Source organism: Dryas octopetala, chromosome 6 (assembly GCF_963921425.1).
Source record: "Dryas octopetala chromosome 6, drDryOcto1.1, whole genome shotgun sequence".
Taxonomy (NCBI): domain Eukaryota; kingdom Viridiplantae; phylum Streptophyta; class Magnoliopsida; order Rosales; family Rosaceae; genus Dryas; species Dryas octopetala.
The window spans coordinates 14580792-14591378 of NC_141371.1; the positions used below are offsets into that span (position 1 = coordinate 14580792).

Here is a 10587-nt window from a genome sequence, read left to right on the forward strand (position 1 = left end):
AAGCCAACTTCTTTGCCACACTACTTTCGTACAAATATTTCTGAAATTCAAACAGCCGGACAGATCGATTACCTTGTAGTGCTTCCTAACCTAGTAAACTCTTACATAGGCCTGTCTCTTCACAACTTAATTTCTAGTGGATCCCCAGGTCCTTGCTGCCTTTCAAGCCTCGATATTTCTTCTCGATCGACACTGAAGCTGATTTGTAATGGCTCACGAAAGGTTACCTTCAACCTGGCTGAAGTCCCTTGTCTATTGAGAATATTCTCTCATATTCCACTTGATTTTTCAAGTGATAGTAATCATTAAAAGCAAAAGCTTATCCTAAAACACATGTTACAGGCAACATTGTTTCACCATAGGAATGGGCAGAAGATTATCTCCGCAGTGCTCCATCTGAGTCACACACAATTTGGTTGTCCCTTTGAATTTTCCTTTTTTTTATTTTATTTAATCATTCAACCCAAATTACATATACCAAAATATATAATCTCAAATAAATCAATCACATAGATTTATGATTCATGCTTCATGGAGATTTTTCAAGCAATCAAGGTTAAATAAGCATAAATAGAAAATTGTTTTATAAAACTTACTTGGTTAAAGAACAGATTGAATGATAATTCTCTTTTGTTTGGCGATCCACAATCCTTAGAGATTTTCATACTGATAACGTATTGTAAATATACCCCTATAACTAATATTCTTATATAGAGGTAGGATTTGCTAGGGTTTTGTATATTTACTAATATACCCCTATAACTAATTATAAAAATAGTCATACTTAATAAAGTATTTACAACACAAATCACTATTATCTCTACTAAAAATTCTCTTTTGAAATGACAAATAGACTGAGAATTTATAGAAGATGAAGTGCACGCCTTTCGAAAGGGTTGTGCCGGTTGAGAAAAGGTAACAGTAGTACATATTTTTTATATTTTAATATACACTCATTCACAATTATTGTAGTACCTTTTTGTTTTAAGATACACTCATTCACAATTACTGCAGTCCATTAGGTACCTTTTCCAAGTAGATGTCATTGTACCTATTCAAAGAATATATAATTGATTATTTGATATATGGCAAGCAACTCCTAAATTTACTTTGTATTTTTATTTATCCAAATAAGAAAATAATTTAAATATTAAATTTTCCAACAATAATCATTAACAGCAAGTTCTGTCTGAGGTCTTGAAGCAGGTATCTGTATTGGTGCTGAAGCCTTAGATGCTTCCCGGGCGGCAGCCAAGTCGTCTTTAAGTAAGATGCTATTTAAAACCTCAGCGGAGCCTTGAAAAGCTTATTTTCTTCCGGTGTAAGGGACGAAAGATGGCTAGTCAGTGGCACCTCTGAAATCGGACTTTGTTTTTGACTTACCTGTTCATGATCAAACCAGACGCTAGGCACATGACATATCTTGCTCCAATCTTCAGCTTCATCCTTGTGGCACTGTTCTTTCAGTACAGGGCAATCTATTATTATGAAACACTCAAGTGAAATTGGTAGTCCGTCAAGGGGCAAGGACAGAAGCTTTGGACAGCAACGAAACTCCAAATGCTTGAGAGATTGGAGACGTGAAAGTGGTGGAAGAGTGACAAGTTCTGGGCAACGGTTGACTGTGAGTTGAAGTAGGGAGGGTAAGTCATCAATTTGTAAATCCTTCCACTCTTTCAAATTGAGCATGATGTCAACTTCTAGTCTCTCAAGTTTTGGAAATGCAGGGAACGCTTGATCATCAACTGGGTTTCTGAAAAATTCATCGTTGATTTCTTCCACCTCATTCATCTCTATGATAGAAAGAAATTTAAGTGCTGGTAATTGCCCTATGGATGGTAGAAGCATACATTTTTTGCATCTGTAGAGGGTAATAATAACAAGGTCAACAAAAGTTGCTTTGCTAATCCAAGATGGAAGCATTAACCCACCATAGTTTTGTATTTGTAACTCTTTAAGGCCAGAATGGGGCTCAAGACATTCAAGGATTTCCTCTTGCTTCTCTGTATCCTCATCCAATAGATTACTCCATCGAAGATCCAACCTATGGAGGAATTTCTTGTCAATCAAAGCAGCTTCTTCAGCCTCTTCCTTAAACACATTTTCAAGCCTTGAAATGCGAAGTGCTCCTCTTAGATCATTCAAATTCTTTAACTCTGCGATATGACACCCGTCGCCTTTACCAACAAGATATGCTGACAAAGTCTGAAGCTTAGTCAAGTTCCCATGTGTGCAGGCATGTAATCCAATTGTCGATTGATATCAAGATCGATATGCCGTAGATTGGTTAGCTTATTCATGCCCTTTGGTAATTGAACAAAGTTTGTACAACCTCTGAGTTTTATGGTTTGTAGATTGTGAAGACAATCGATTGATTCAGGCAACCGTGTAATGAGTGTATTGGAGACATCAAGATACCGCAGTGTTTTGACATTTCGAATTGAACTTGGCAATTCAGAAATGGAAGTTCGACTCAGATTCAATGTTCTCAAGAACTTTAAGCTCAAAAACAAATTACGAGGAATGTGTTTTATGGAGGACCCACAACCAGAGAACACAAGCAATGTGTGCAGATCCTTAAATTTTTTAAGAACCCCAAAAGTCATTTCATCAATGTCCTCAAAAACCAAAGACAAATGTTGTGTCATTTCAGAGGTTCCATCTAACTTACCATCAACAGCTCTAAAATAAGTACCCTGAGCAATTGAGTTTTCCAAAACGGATAGCTTGATAGGGTTTACTTTGTACAAGAAGTTGCTGGGGTTATCAATGGGGACCGAGAATGGCGAGTCAAAATCCACTCTGAAATCAGTTCTAGAGAGCACAAGAAAGCCTTTATCCTCCAAGCAATTGAAATATTCACTTCCAGTATCCTTCCATTCTCTCACTTTGGTTCTCTTCAATGAAGCCTTCAGCTATCCATAATTGAACCAACTCATCTTTTCTAAATTCATAACCTGATGGAAAGAGGGAACAATACAGAAATAACCCTTCCAAATGTACTCTATTCTCAGCCTTTTCTTCCAAATTAGTATCCTCTTCTTGTGTGCTGCTATGCTTCTGTACTTGCTCTAGATTCACATCATAACCCTGGCATAAAATAAGGTCTGTGTCTATGGTGGCAGCAGAGTAAGAGTCTGCAACTTCCAATGGCTCAGGGAGACTTTCTACACCCGAAGAAATCACCTTCGGAGTTTGCTTCCCCAAATCTCTGGGGGGCAACAATTTCAAATATTGCTTCACTTCTTTTCCTGAAAAGAGTTAGGTAGGCAAATTTGAAAACTAGTTTTAAGGTTCCTTGAGTTTAAAAAGAAAATCTAATCCAAATTTTAATAAATTATTACTATTTAAATACATTTAACCCATTTTTTAAATTTATAAATATAACCTTCGAGTATTGCTCGGTTTTCCTCAAAGTGGTGCTCGATTAACCCTCCAACCTTAGTCGACAGGGTTCAAGAACAACTAATGCGGTACGAGCATTACTGTAGGCCGGGGTGTTCCAACGTTACTCGAAGATTATATTTTCAAAATTTCTCAGTTGAGGAGTAAAGGGAAAGTCTATTGATACCCTCAATTTTTTCAATATACCCACCCAACTAGTGTTTTTTCCTGAAGTTCTCTTGTTAATCCTATGAATTATATTTTAAAAAAATGATCAAAAACAGTCATATTTGCACCTCCTTCCCACTGCCGCCGTCAGCGTGGCTCCCTCACCAGCAGATGTCTACACTTCCCCGAACTCCCCTCCCTCTCTTCCCACTCTCCTACAGTAACCATCCCTCTCTCCATTTTCCTCCTGCTTAACACATCAAGAGGTCCGAAGGCTTACCAACCTTCTCTTGTTGCTGGGGTTGGACTAAAATAAAGAGAGAAAAAACTGAGAGAGAGAGAGAGAGAGAGAGAGAGAGAGAAGTCGGGAGGGTGGTGCCGCCCGGGGAGAGTCGCCACACCTACGGAGGCGGGAAGGAGGTGAGCATCATTCTTTTAGTTTTTATTTTTTATTTGTTCAAACCTCAAAAGGTAAAATTGAGTTGTAGAATAACAAACCAAATGAGGGGTATAATGAGTAAATTGGGGGTATTAATATAATGGAAAAATTAGAGTAAAAGGACTTCAACTTATGTGTCGGAGCCAGATTAAGACTCTTGCATCAAAAATGCATTCGTCAGGATTATTACTTTACTTAAGTCTCGAGGCTATTTCGTCAAAATCCTTAACATTTTTGGTCAAATTAATGGAATTGACATTTCTCACTATTAAAATATTTATAAAAATAAAATTAAAAGAAGAAACAGTACAATTAAGATAAAAGAAGAAAAAAATTAAAAACAAACTGAAAAAAGAAACAGAAAAAACTAAAAAAAAAAAAAGGAGGTCCCCCCCCCCCCAGCCGCAACCCCAAAACCCACCCACGGCCCAGTCGCACCCCTCTCTAACCCAACCCCGTCGCACTATCGCAGCCCCCCCCCCCCCCCACCCCACCCCCACCCCCACCCAGCATTGTCCCAACCCCACGTCGCACCCTCCTCCTCCCAGCCCGTCGCACCCCTCCCCATCAGCCTAGTCGCACCCACCTGCCCCCTTCCCAGCCCAGCCCCGTCTACTCCTCTCCCTTTTTTTTATTTTTTTTTCTTTTAGTTTTTTCTATTTTTTTCTTCCATCATATTGTTTCTTTTTTCTTTTTTAGTTTGTATTTAATTTTTTTTTGCTTTTTTTAGTTTGTTTTTAATTTTTAATTTTTAATTTTTAATTTTTTAATTTTTTAATTTTTCTTCTTTTAGTTTTAGTTTTTTAAATATTTTAATTAAGAAAAAAATATATTATTATTTTTTACGGAAAGTGTAACGAATTTGACAGAATAGACTTATTTGATGCTTAAGTAAAATAATAGTCCTGACGGATGCACTTTTGAAACAGCAGTCCTGATCTGGCTCCGTACATATGTTAGAGTCATTTTCCTCTAATTTTTCCTAATATAATTTACCATAAGTACATCAATAGACAAATCCAATTGCATTTCAAAAGTGGAGAGTGAGAAGTTTAATAAATATGAGTTAAATTTTAGAATCCTAAACAAGAATTTTCATTTAAAATTCGTAGCCCAATCTTTTTCTAATGAAAGTGAATTTGGTCACCACCTTAATATTTGTTTTTCAGCCGCTGGGCATTATGAAGCTATAACCCAAGAGTTTAAATCCTAAACCTTAAATTTTACACCTTAAAGTAATCAATCCTACATTAATTCTAAATCCCAAACTTAAAACCATACTAAATCCTACAATAATTAACCCCAATAACCTCTAATATATATACAGTAATCCTAAAAAATTAAATTTAAAAAATAAAAAGGTTAAAAATAATATCGTAACTATGTACAGGGCCGGAGTGGAAAAAAGAAAGTGAGTGCAATGAAGGAATTGGCCATTTAGGGGTTTCCAATAATTTAGTATTAAAAATAAAACAAATGATTAAAAAAAAAAGTATATAAAAGCCTCCTTCCTTGATTTTCTCATCAACTAAAATGCATGTACAACAATTAGCAAACATAAAATAAATAAATTAAAAAAAAAAAAATATATATATATATATATATATAATGCCCAAAAAATAAACTAAATGGTAGAAATCATACCTTGCCATTTCTGAGTTCTTAAAGAATCAACCGCGTTACCGGGTTCCATATTTTCCTCTAAATGTAACCGAGAAAATAATTCATATTCATTATCAGCAAAAGCTTCTTCAGAGTAGGGAGAAAATAAAATTTCATTTGAATTTTTCGAAGGAGTGCTTGCCGGGTTCACATGCATGAAACCTTCATCGATGTGCATACCCTAAGAGAAAGCATTTGGATAAGTAACCAACAAGTGTCAAGGATGTAGAAACATGAAATATATGCACACACATAAGAGGAGCATGTTTCTTACGATCTTTTCTCTGGATGTTTCTTTCGCTTCTATGACACTGGAAAAATCATTGGCATCCCTAACTTTTTTAATCAACGCATGTTTCTGTCAAGAAAAACAGACACATATATAAGAGCATGTTTCTATTTACCTCCTCTGCTATTAATGGTTTCTGTTGTTTCTTGACGAAACTTTCAGACAAAATGTTTAAGAGAATTGTCATCACTTAATTTTCTACGTCCCTGACCTCCTTTGGCTCTAAGCAAACAATTTATTTTCCCATGTCACATATATACGGATGCATCTGTTTTGTTAACCCATTGTTATGATGATTTTACTTCGTGAATACATAAACCCATCTTGCATGTGGAGTATTAGCACACATCATCAAGAACAAGAAGAATTCATTTAGGGAGCTTACATCTCCATTAAAAATTAGTTTAGTCCTTAACTACCACTGTCTATTTTCATTTCTCTCCCATGAGCTGAGGCATTAATGCATGTATGAACTACAAAAGAGTTGCATTCTCTGTTGTACTTGTTTTTACTTTTTTGAATTCTAATAATGTATTATAAATTTAAGGATTGTGAATTCATGAATGTGAACTCTCTCACACACACATAAAATGTTAAGAAACCATTTTAATTATCTTTTTGATCACACTAATACATATATGACTAAGATTACGAATTAAGTAAAAACAAGTAGAGGATCTGAAACCAACCACAAGTGAGGTACACGACCTATAGTGGGTCCTATATTAGTATGGGTTTTGCCAATGCATGCATTGAAATTGTTGGTTTTACGTATATTAATTGAGAATTCTCTGTACTAGTCAACCTACTTAAATGCAACTGCACAACACTAATTAAGATGATATATATATATATATATATATATATATATGGAAACGAAATCCACTAGATTTAGTAGATTAGCTATGTACACATCCAGGACTTACAATTTATTAGATATGGGATGCATATGCTTCTCTTTATTACATGCATGCATTTTAAGATTTGATTGCGAAAGTACTTACAGATTCGTCTGTCACCAATATATCTGTTCCATCTTCATGATCCAACAACGTACTATATTTTCCAGGATCGTCAAGATATTTTGCACGGGCGGTTTGTCTACCCATTTCTCGAAGCAAATCATGTATCATCAGCTGGTTTCTCTCATTAACAGTTACAAGGCACCTTTGAACGAGGACACTAATTCCCATTTCTGCAGAATAGCCACGGGCATACAATATTTGTATGACATGATTTTTGTCCATACCAATAAAGGAAGAAGATATATCAAGGAATATATCTTTTTCATCTTCACTTAACCCATCAAAACTTATTCTAAGACTTTCTTGAATTCGGCCATCATCAGGAATTCTCTTGCATTTCTCCAATGTATTTTTCCACCTTGTTATGCTCCTTCCATATAGAAAACAGCCTAAAACTTCAAGAACTAGTGGCAAACCCCCACAGTAAGCAACTACATTTCTTGTGAGTTCATTATATTCTTCCTTAGGATAACTATCTCTAAAGGCATGCCAACTAAAGAGCTTAAGAGATTCTAGTACATTCATTTCTCGTGCCAGATATGTTGAATCCACTTCAGGTTTCCATAGCAAGGTTTGATCTCTTGTTGTGATAATAATTCTGGTTCCTGAACCAAACCAGTCACGGTTTCCTGCTAATATATTTAGTTGCTCCTCTTTATCTATGTCATCAATTATGACAAGCACCCTTCTACATCCAAGTGTTTCTTTTATCATATTGATCCCATTATCAACGCTATCCATCTTTATCTTGGTTGTTTTCAAGATATCAGAAATCAATTGTTCTTGCAAACGAACCAAACCATTGGGTTGCTTTGCAGTTTCCCTCACATTTGCAAGGAAACTTTTACCTTCAAAGCTATGATGAACTTTGTTATAAATGGCTTTGGCAATTGTGGTTTTGCCAATTCCACTCATCCCCCAAATTCCAACCATGCGAACATCATCTATCCCAACGCCTAAATCATGAATCATATCTTGTACACGAGAATTTATTCCGACTGGGAAGGCGGCTACGCATAAGTCTACGTTGTTCAACTTACTGTTAATGACACCAATAATGTTTTTGATAAACTTCACTTTATGCCTGGAAATTAAATTCAAAATCAGAACCACTACTCACATGATGCAACTACAATATTAAATGAATTAATAACTTATTCATTATAACAATATCTTTCCTGGAGTGAACAAGATTTGGCAACTGTTCTTTTGTACGAGGAAGTAAATTTCAACATAATAATTCATAAATTGAGGAGTCAAAATCTTCAAAAACCATTAAAGTTTTGTTAAATATCTGAAAGAACTCATACAAAAATGTAAACTCGACAGGTACATATATACATTGTGGAGCCGCAAAGTTTTTAGTTGGGAGATCAAGGATCAATAGATATAATATGGTAAGTTACCAAATCTTGATCAAGAGTTACCATTATCTTGAGGGATGCATCAAAAAAATGGTAAAACTTGTTTACCAGTTCAGCAGGTTATCTATTTTTTTTTTTTTTTTTTTTTTTGATGTGGATGTGGAGGCATTGTATGCCTCCAGTCATGATAGAAGGTCCCGTTAACTCGACAGGCCAGTCCACTTATAAGATTTTTCGTTGAGAGTTCGAATTAATGCTCAGAGTGAGGGTTCCAATGCTCAACCAAAGTGTTTGAATCCTAGGCTTGTAACTAACAATCAGTTACAACTCATAGTTACAATAAAAAATTTGTTATTTACACTATTTATTATTAGATAGTGTACAGTGAGTGATTGGAGCATTAACTGCTTCCTTTGAGGTACACATCGAGTAAAATAATTTTTACTGTTTATCAATGAAACTTGATATATAGAGGCTCAAGCAAACCAATACATGATCGATGTGTGGACGATATTTGTCTCAACATTGTCCATCTTATTCCATATTTCAAAAATTTGTAAGGATTCATTTGGATTGAATGATTTAAACGAAATAATTTTCTTTTGAGCAGTCAGAGGACTTGGATTTGAGAACAAGCAGGCTATATTTTCATATAAATCAAAATATTTTTTATAATAATTATGTAATAGTCCAATCAAACAATTTAATTAACTATGTATTTTTTGATTTAGAGATCTCCATCATTGGACCAATAATTATTTGGTTTTTTATTTTTATTTTTTTTCGACAACTTGCTATTTGGTAACTATGTATTAAATATACGTTAAATTGGAAAGGGTAAATACATATAGCAGTACTAACTACTAAGAGAAGTTAATCATTGTTCAAGGAAATTAGTAATTACCCATCCGCAGTGTTTCTAAGATCCCAGCCAGACAAATTTGCAGCTTCACTAAGAGCAGCTCTCCACCTCTGTACATTTTCAATATCTAACCCAATACGCTCTTCATATCTGTCAAATGCTTCTGCATAACTACCGGTCTGTTTCCCGACATCTGAAGGATCAACATCATAGAATATTGGCATAACCAATTGGCTAACTGTTCTTCTACACTCCATGATCTTTACCAGCTCCTCAAGACACCAAGTGAAAGCCGCATAATTCCTCGATAAGACGATGACAGAGATCCGAGACCCTTGGATTGCCTGCAGCAGTTTGGCCGCTATATCTTCCTCCCTTTCTATTTCATTCTCGGCAGTAAACACGTTGAGTCCAGCCTCTTTTAATGCGAAGTAAAGGAGGTCCGTGAAGCTTCTGTGTGTCTCTTCATCACTGTAGCTCAAGTACACGTCGTAGATCCATGGTTTTGAGGAGGAGGATGAGGATGAGGCTTGATGGGTTGTGCTGGACATGCTGGTAGCCATTGTTAGCAAGGATTGCACTGGTTTGAGAGATGTAAGATGGCGATTAGCAGATGGCTCTCCTTATAAGGAAAGCATGGTCAACTCTCCCAAATGGTGGATTGGGTGCGTCTAAGAAAATTTTTCATATAAAATATTGTATGCTCTCACCTAATCAAAATGTGCGGAACATGTTCTCCCACATAGATATACCAAACTCAGCTGATCGATTTAATAATAATACTATTCTTTCCGATGAAAAACAGAGGTTAAATATAAAAATGGTCCTTCAACTTTCATGTTTGTCTCAAAATAATCCACAAACTTCAAAATATGACAAATTTACCTTTCAAGTTATTACAAACGTTAATTTTCATCCAATCAATTGACAAAAGTGATCATGTGCACCACACATGACCCACTTTTATAGGGGTTTTTCTGTCCATTCAGGAAAAAAAAAAACTAAAAAAACATAAACATATAGTTAAAATGAGATAATTATTAAAATAATTTAATATATTAAATTTTATTTATAAGAATATATATGAACATATGAACATATTAACATATTAACATATAGCTATAGCTTTAATTAGTTTCACCATCATTAGAGCAAAAAATACAAAAGTTATTGTTATTTCCTAAAAATCATGTTAAATATAACATTTAGCATATCATTTAACAAATAATCATTGTACATGCTCTAAAAATTGTAAACTTCCTGGTCGGGAAGTCAACAAAATTTTTAAGCTATAAAATGGGTCATCATGAAAATTCTCAATTCTTTTCTTGTACGCAAGTCTTAAGTACTTAACAATTTGTTCCTCTGACTTCCTTTGCTGCCAATTGAACTCA

General features: G+C 35.1%; 1 pseudogene across 1 annotated transcript; it reads right to left on the reverse strand.

The window, feature by feature from the left end:
* Positions 1 to 1075: 1075 nt before the first annotated feature.
* Positions 1076 to 9812, reverse strand: LOC147282683 (uncharacterized; annotated as a pseudogene). Its single transcript, XR_015122891.1, has 5 exons — positions 9236 to 9812; positions 6947 to 8051; positions 5928 to 6011; positions 5636 to 5834; positions 1076 to 3251 (listed from the first exon to the last, which is right to left on the reverse strand). The product of XR_015122891.1 is annotated as an uncharacterized LOC147282683 (transcript).
* Positions 9813 to 10587: the final 775 nt, after the last annotated feature.